At 35.8% G+C, this 7,983-nt stretch overlaps 1 long non-coding RNA gene across 2 annotated transcripts in view; it reads right to left on the reverse strand.

The window, feature by feature from the left end:
* The window catches only part of LOC115242273, a 67,331-nt gene extending 62,740 nt beyond the window's left edge, over positions 1-4,591 (reverse strand). Inside the window, exons 1-2 of one of the 2 annotated variants that reach the window (XR_003885034.1) lie at positions 4,037-4,591; positions 2,034-2,123 (exon numbers count right to left, since the gene is read on the reverse strand). This is a non-coding gene — a long non-coding RNA (uncharacterized LOC115242273). The remainder of the gene's footprint in view (positions 1-2,033; positions 2,124-4,036) is intronic. The other variant, XR_003885033.1, reaches the window with a different exon arrangement.
* Positions 4,592-7,983: the final 3,392 nt, after the last annotated feature.

Consider the following 7,983-nt stretch of genomic DNA (forward strand, 5'->3'; position numbering starts at 1 on the left):
CCCCTCCCGTTCCCCTCTCCCCCTATTACGCCATCCTGCCTTCCGAGCCTGCGGCACACTTGGGTATAACGCGCATTATTGTACGAAATTAATAAAGATCAAATCCTGTCTACTAGTCGTAAAAAGCGTCGTTACGAGCGACGCGATAAAAGCGATTCGAGTTAATGTGATAGGGAGCGGACATCTCATTTTTTTTTCCATTTTGTTAAGCTTATCCCCTGGATAAATCAAGATTTCGTCGAGTTTGATGTTAATTTTATTCGACGAGCCGTTACGTAATCGCATTTTTGAGCAAGAAAGGGTTTTGAAATCATCGCACCTCGCTCTTACCGTAACGCAAGGTTAACGACAGACCTACCAGTATAATCACGCGCGCGAACGAAGAGATTAGATTTCGAACGGCGTTTATTCTACCAACTGTAAGCCGAACGCGTGTTAATACAAGGTCGAGTGGTGCGAGGGGACAAATTGACCTCCGTAGTTTTAATGGCACGGCCACAGCTTCGAGTAGTTGTAGCGCGGATAGATAATGGATTTGAGAGAGAGAGAGAGAGATAGTCTCTCTATAGTCGAATGATAATATTCCCATTTTTTTTTACCTCGGTTTATGTTACATATTACTCTCATATATTGATGTATCTTTTTTTTATAAAATCGTTTATGCATAGCGAAACAGGTTTTCATCGTTAAGCTTATCCTGGATAATCTGGATAAATCAAGATTTCGTCGAGTTTGATGTTAATTTTATTCGACGAGCCGTTACGTAATCGCATTTTTGAGCAAGAAAGGGTTTTGAAATCATCGCACCTCGCTCTTACCGTAACGCAAGGTTAACGACAGACCTACCAGTATAATCACGCGCGCGAACGAAGAGATTAGATTTCGAACGGCGTTTATTCTACCAACTGTAAGCCGAACGCGTGTTAATACAAGGTCGAGTGGTGCGAGGGGACAAATTGACCTCCGTAGTTTTAATGGCACGGCCACAGCTTCGAGTAGTTGTAGCGCGGATAGATAATGGATTTGAGAGAGAGAGAGAGAGATAGTTTCTCTATAGTCGAATGATAATATTCCGGAGCCAACACTCGAAGTATACTTGGAGGAGCGGAAAATGGGCTCGCGGCCCGGAAACTGCCCGTCACTATTGTCGAGGGGAAAGGAGGGGAAATCTGTAGGATGTAAATGGATCGTATAATCGGTACCGCTGTTAATTTGCGCGAGTTGAAAAACGCCGCGAAAAAACTCCTCGACAAGATCGATCGCGTCGCGATAACGTCAAAACTAATGGAATGATCGAGTGGAGCAGGGCAAATTTTTATGCGCTTTTATCGATTATAACTCGATCTCGTCATCTAGCTCCCCCCATTGCAGTTGCACTCGTCCGTATAAAATTTTTTTCAACTTCTTTGCAGTTTCATAAAGATGATAAAATTTCGCAACCCGCGTCGTTTTACGCGCGCGAAAACAATCAATTTTGTAATTATTATAATATCAGTTTCGGAGGATTTAGAGTATTACCGAGCGAAATTGAAATGCGCGAAATAACGATTTTGTAAATGCGAATACTCTGTATGTTAATATTTAATTATTTAAAATATTTGAATAGTTAATTCAAAATATCTCGTGAAATCGATCAAAGAGATGCGTTTCGCGGATATTGAAATGCGGAGTTCGTCGCTTTTGAGGGTAATAATTCAACAAATTGATATTTCTTTGAAAGCGCGCTGCAGGCGCGCGCGAGAAAGGAGATGAGAAAAAAGATCCGGGATCGGGAATAAAAGAGGCGTAGAAAAAGAAGAGAGCAACAAGAGAAATCAAGGGAATACGGAAAAGCTTAAAAAGCGCGCCATCGGCGCCGCTCACCTTGGCGTAGCTACTTGGAGAATCCTGGTAATCATCCGCGTATTACAAAAGAATGAAATTTATACTCTTTCTCTCTTTACGAAATAATTTCTTTTCCTACGGTGCCTCATTTCTTTTTCCGTCCCAGCCATGCGACATAAGAAAAATAATCGAGCAAGAATAAGACTCACCGCGTCTGGAACGCTGCTTTGATAACTGCTGTCGATACTGGCCGTTTGGTACGTCCTTCCAAGTTGTCAAATTATCGGCAGATGTTTCATCTATGGACATAATAGAAAAAGATTGAGATGAGACGGCATAATTAAAGACAGACTGAAACGAACGGTATATTGTCAGAAGTAGAAATGACGTAACGAAATAATTTGAAAATGTTCATTAGCACGGGATAGCTTTCATATTCGTTTCATGTCCCGATCGTGACTGACCTTGTTTATATTAATTAACGCTTCTCGAGGTCGCGAGTCCGGCCCGCAAAAAAGTATCGATGTATAATGTAAAAGTTATTACGAATCGTATCGATTACTAGTCCATTTTGTAAACGAATGATTAAACAAGTCCGCATATAATACGGTCGATTCGCGAAAACCGTATGCTCGACGATGTTTTCGGTCCAAGCTTGATTAAGCCGCGACCTGATTTTCTATGTACGAATTTTATTATTCCCCCGATACACATACGCGTTGAATGAAACGCGCTAAATAGAATTATGAGCATACGCCATTGAATATCCGACTGCTAATATTTCGGTCAAAGAGGCGGAAATTATTTCATAAATGTGCTATGTTGAACGTGTGATTGGTTCACTGCATTTGGGATCTGTATCGAGCAATACATCTCTCTCTCCTATGCTATGTACGCTCAATCTATGTCGCCGAGATGGCTGTCATTGCGTTTCTATTTGCTCGATAATTCGCGCGCGAACATTATTCTCAACTAAATAAATGTATAAATCATGCAATCCTCTTTCTCTCTCTCTCGTAGAGATAAAATTAAATAAATGATAAAAGATTCGATTGAGAGATTTGGATGAAAATATGGTGCGTGAGATGCCTTCCAAATTTATCGCCGACCAATACACGATTCAATTTACGTTCTCAGATACCGGGTAGAAACACGAGAACTGGCGCAATGCCACTGTGGCAATATGTCCACTCTGTTTTTGACTCTCTCTCCTACCCTCTTTAGTCGGAAGCTTTTGCTAGGCAAATATGTCGGGATGCTATCTCCGACGTACGACCGGTGAAAATCTCTTTCTCTCTCTCTCTCTCTCTCTTTCTTTCTCTCTCGCCCTCTGACCAACTCGCTGTTTGTTCCACCCTCCTTTCAAATAAAGTGACGCCAAGGATGTAACCCGACGTATTTGTCTTAACCGGGAAATTTACTTCCACATTCAAACATTCGCCTTAAAAAAGTTCCTTGTCTCATTTATACAATTATATTGTTTGATGTCTCGTACAATCTTTTATGCAGCCAAATGTTTTTCGGTTTTTTTAGAAGAAAAGCGTAAAAGAAAAACGGCATAATAAATTGAGAAAAATTTTTGTTGTTTTATTACACCATAACAAACATTTTGAGTTATCATAAAACACAAGCAAGAAAATTATTGCGAAAGTATCTTTGATACGTATCGATACGTTATATCCAATCTTTCTTACGACATATCGAGAAAATGATAGATCTTTTCATTTTCAATTACACACGCGAATGCGAAACGCGTTTCCCAGCAGATATAGCCGTCGTTACAGATGGATTATCAGCAACACGTACATCCGAAAAAGCTGCACGAGATACCAATGTCTTTTCGATACTAGATAAATCGAGTTAAAAAAAAAAGACTGCTTTAAACACGACTTTTAATGAAACAAGAAATCAAATTTCAATGTTTACTCTTTTGCGATCGCGTGCAAATAGAGACGTAATATCATAATAACATTACATTATTTTACATTAATCCATCGAGCTACATTATGTTACGAGCCATGATTTCGCGAAATGTCTGTTTGCGGAATTAAATGAATATCAGCGAGATTGGACCGCAAATATATATGTGCAAGATAGGTAAATACTTTATTTCCAAAGAAAACAAAAAGAGATAAAATTTCATTAATCAAACAAAACAGGAAAAAGGAACAAATATACTTATAAAGAAAATAATAATATATAAATTGCTCACACTCAATTCGGTTTCTCCATCATCGCTTGAGTGCCTCCTCCTCTTTCCTCTGTCTTATCTTTCGATAGTCCTTTATAATACACGTACGAAAACTTACTCGCGAAATTAATTATGATCGCGCGCGCACTAATCAGCAAGATATAGACGATCGCATGACACTCCTGATATTAATTACAAACATACTTTATGATATATTGCGATGGGAATAGGATCCACTCGGCACCCGAATATTGCGCCATTTATTGCGGCATTATTATATATATATATATATATAGATCGCACTACTTCCTGCTCGAGAGTTACCGCTCGAATGATAAGACTACGACGAGTCTCATGTATGTATATAAACAGTAGCGTGCCAAATTTTTATGTATGTATTGATGTGTGTTATTGATGTCCCGCTGTGGAATGTGCTATTATTGTCACTTGCGCGCGCGACGCGCTGTAACCTTGAGCAGGGAGGTAGCGATCTAAGCCGCTACATATATCGTAATTTAATATTTTTCTAAATACGATTACGCAAAAAATATCAGAAAATGCCAAACGCGATAGTTTCTTAAGATTAATATAATTAGCGATTATCAATTAATGCAATTGATATATTTTCACTTGTATTTCGATGTATCGATAGAGAATTTAATTCGTTGTCGTTGCAAAATATCTACCGCAAAATAAATCTATAGGAAATATTCTAGTTTTTCGTATTAATTTCTAATTAATGGTTGATATAATTACGACTTTCCGTTATTTGATTTATTCGATTTGTGTGTTATTGTACGCTCTCAATCTGAAAATGGCAAATGACGTTTAAAAATCGATGAATAATATAAAACTCTGATAAAGAGCGATCACTTTAATACTTATACAAGTCTTTCATCACGAGAGTTAATAAATCATATAAATTGATAATTATAATCGTTAATTGTATAATAAAATAATCGCCTTTCAAAGTATAATGCGACTAATCGAAGTGACAGAGAATTACAAATTATATTATTACGATATTTTCGGGCAATAATTATTTTTTTTAAATATGTTTGGAGAGAGACAAAATTCAAATATAATATGTATTTCGGGTTTTGAATTCTTTTCATTCAAGTTTAATTCGCTAACCATTTACGCTTGTTAATAATATATACGAATCGCAGAATTATTTGTATGAGTACATATTGTATGAATATTAAAATCGTCATTTAGAGTAAAAATAGAGATAGCAAGCGTAATCGAACAAATGTACATATTAAAATTAAAGATAAATATCTAAAAATATATATAATTCCGATATTTTGTCAATAGATTTCGACACACGATAGAAAGAGATTTCGATGAAATAAATTACATGGAATATGCCATCGATCACATTGATATACAAGCGTCTAAATTTTGCTACAAGATTGATAAATAATAATGCAGCGATAATACAAAGCACTCATCGTATTATCCCCTTTAAAAAATAACAATTTTGTATGGTTATATAGTATTACGATTTACGATTAACAATTTGTAAACGTGCCAATGAGACGATTATTTATCGAAGCAAAGATTTCATTTTTCATATAGCAAAAATTAAAATAATAAAAAATGAGAATTATAAATTATTGTTTTATATTTATGGGCAATAATAATTTCTTTGATTTCAAAAAAAATATTGCGTCACGTTTCGAATTCTTCGCCCCGATTTAAATATAATTCGCTCATTATTTTCACGCGATGTAATTCAGAACATGGAATAATACCACGAATCGTCAAATTAAGTGATTTGAAAAAGCTTCGTGACATGTCGACTATTTATTAATTATATATATATATATGTGTTTTGTGAAACATCGATCGTGTGAAAAGTCGACAAATTAAACTATATTTTCCAATATCCGTCGGCGGATATTTATCTTTCATTCCAACTTGTATATTTATTCACTTTTATTATAATGCGAGATAAAGTTCCCATAAAATGCAAGCGTAAAATGTAACGACGTGCATTTGGCCACGATTTTCGAGTACCGAGCAAATCGTAATTTACCATATCTTTCGCGCTACTCTCTCATTACACGAATCTTTCACTAAGCCAAACTGATTAACCTGTTTTTGTAAATTTCTTAATTTTAGTATCAGAACACTAATCATGTACTTTGGTACTAAAATTAAGAAATTTACAAAAACTGGGATTGGTCAATTTGGCTTCTGAGAGGCTCATATAATAAAATGCGCATATCTTGCGATTAACATCGAAAGTATCACGCAATCCTCGTATTCTGCTGATTAGTCTGCGCACGTTTGTAATTAATATTTTCGTGAATGAGTTTCGTATAAGTGCCATGAAAAAACAGTACAAGATGAACGACTTTTATTTGTCAAATTTTATATCTAACACATTTTTTTTTTCAAGAGTCGTATAATTTTTATATTAAATATATAGAGAAATAAAAAGTTAAACTGCACGTATAGCTTATAACTCATATTGAAATGGGCCAAGTTCTATTAACAGAAATTCTTTTAATTTCCCAAGTATAATAGAGCTTATTATGTTTTGTAAGAAAATTGAAGTAGACGAGAAATTCTGATTAAACTTTTTCTCAAGAAAAAGAGTTTAAGATCTTTTTTTCTTGATTAATCCTTAATGGCTTGAGATCAATATTCAAATAAAGTAAATAGATAAAAAACAAGTGATACATATTTATTATTCGATGCTGAAATATATGAAGCCAAATATCAGGAGATAATAAAGCGAAATATCTCTCTAAACCAAAAAATGATTAGCTTGAATTAAAATACACATTTCGCTTTAATTATACGTATAATTTAATATGAAACAAAATTGACGGAAACTTTTGATATCTAGAAAAGCAAATAATTTTTCAAGAAGGTGTCATGCACCGTGTCTACATCTTGTCGTTCAGTTAATACAAATTTCCTTGAAAGAGGGTGGTTCCCGGAGCAGATATTACGCGAATTAAAAAGGGAAGCCGTTCCGATTAAGCTAACAGTGACTGCGGAGGCGTTCCGCTTCCCGACGAAGCATTACTTCCGGATAATTACGTAGAATTTCACACGGTTCATTGGTTTGCTACTTTAAAACAATCATGGTTTGATCATTTCTAAGATGGATAGAACTTTTTTTTTTATCTCAGCGTTTTAAAAGCTTTCTCGTGCTTATGTCGCGTTCCTTGATGGATCGTATCTCGATTTTCACTAAATAGTAAAACAGAATAATTGTTATATATAAATTGTTTTCAAACAAATATCAAGGTAATTGAATAGTTGTTATAATAATTATATGATGTTTATTATGCATGTTATTATACGAGTCAGCATTAAATTATATTATTATTATTATGTGTAATGTTCATTAATAAGAAAAGAACTTATATTTATTGATTTGTTTAGTTGAGAGGACGATCGATAATCCCGTCAATTTGAATTTCTTCCAAAAATAAATTAAAAATAAGGCACAGAACGGACTCTATTTTAATTTTGCTACTCCGACGACCGACTTAAGCTAGTTCCATATTATGCGAACAAGCCAACGAGAAAGGGGATTCGCGTAGCGTTTATCCTGAACCGGATCCGTTCGGTCGTTCGCTCTTCTCTTCGGTCCTGCACCTGCTCCGTATGCCGGTACATGAATGCGCATCCGTATAATCTGAACGAACGAACGAGCAAACAAAGGGAGTTCGGTCAGGGCAGTCAAATGCATCGTATAGTTTACGGGATAACGCAGATAACGCTTTCTCTCTTTTTTTTTTTTTTTTTTTTTTTTTTTTTTTTTTTTTTTTCCCCTCCGGACAAATTAAGGCGCTCTGTGCGCGCTTCATCACGCCGCGAATATTCTCGAACGTACTAATATCTCGAGATCGTCGCGGCATCCTTTTATAACGAAAAAAATGGCGATAACGCGCTCCGATTAACCGAACTGGATATTGGCTCTCGGACGCATCTCGTCACCGGAA

This window comes from Formica exsecta, unplaced genomic scaffold, assembly GCF_003651465.1.
Source record: "Formica exsecta isolate Colony F162 unplaced genomic scaffold, ASM365146v1 scaffold59, whole genome shotgun sequence".
In the NCBI taxonomy this organism is placed as follows: Eukaryota; Metazoa; Arthropoda; class Insecta; order Hymenoptera; family Formicidae; genus Formica; species Formica exsecta.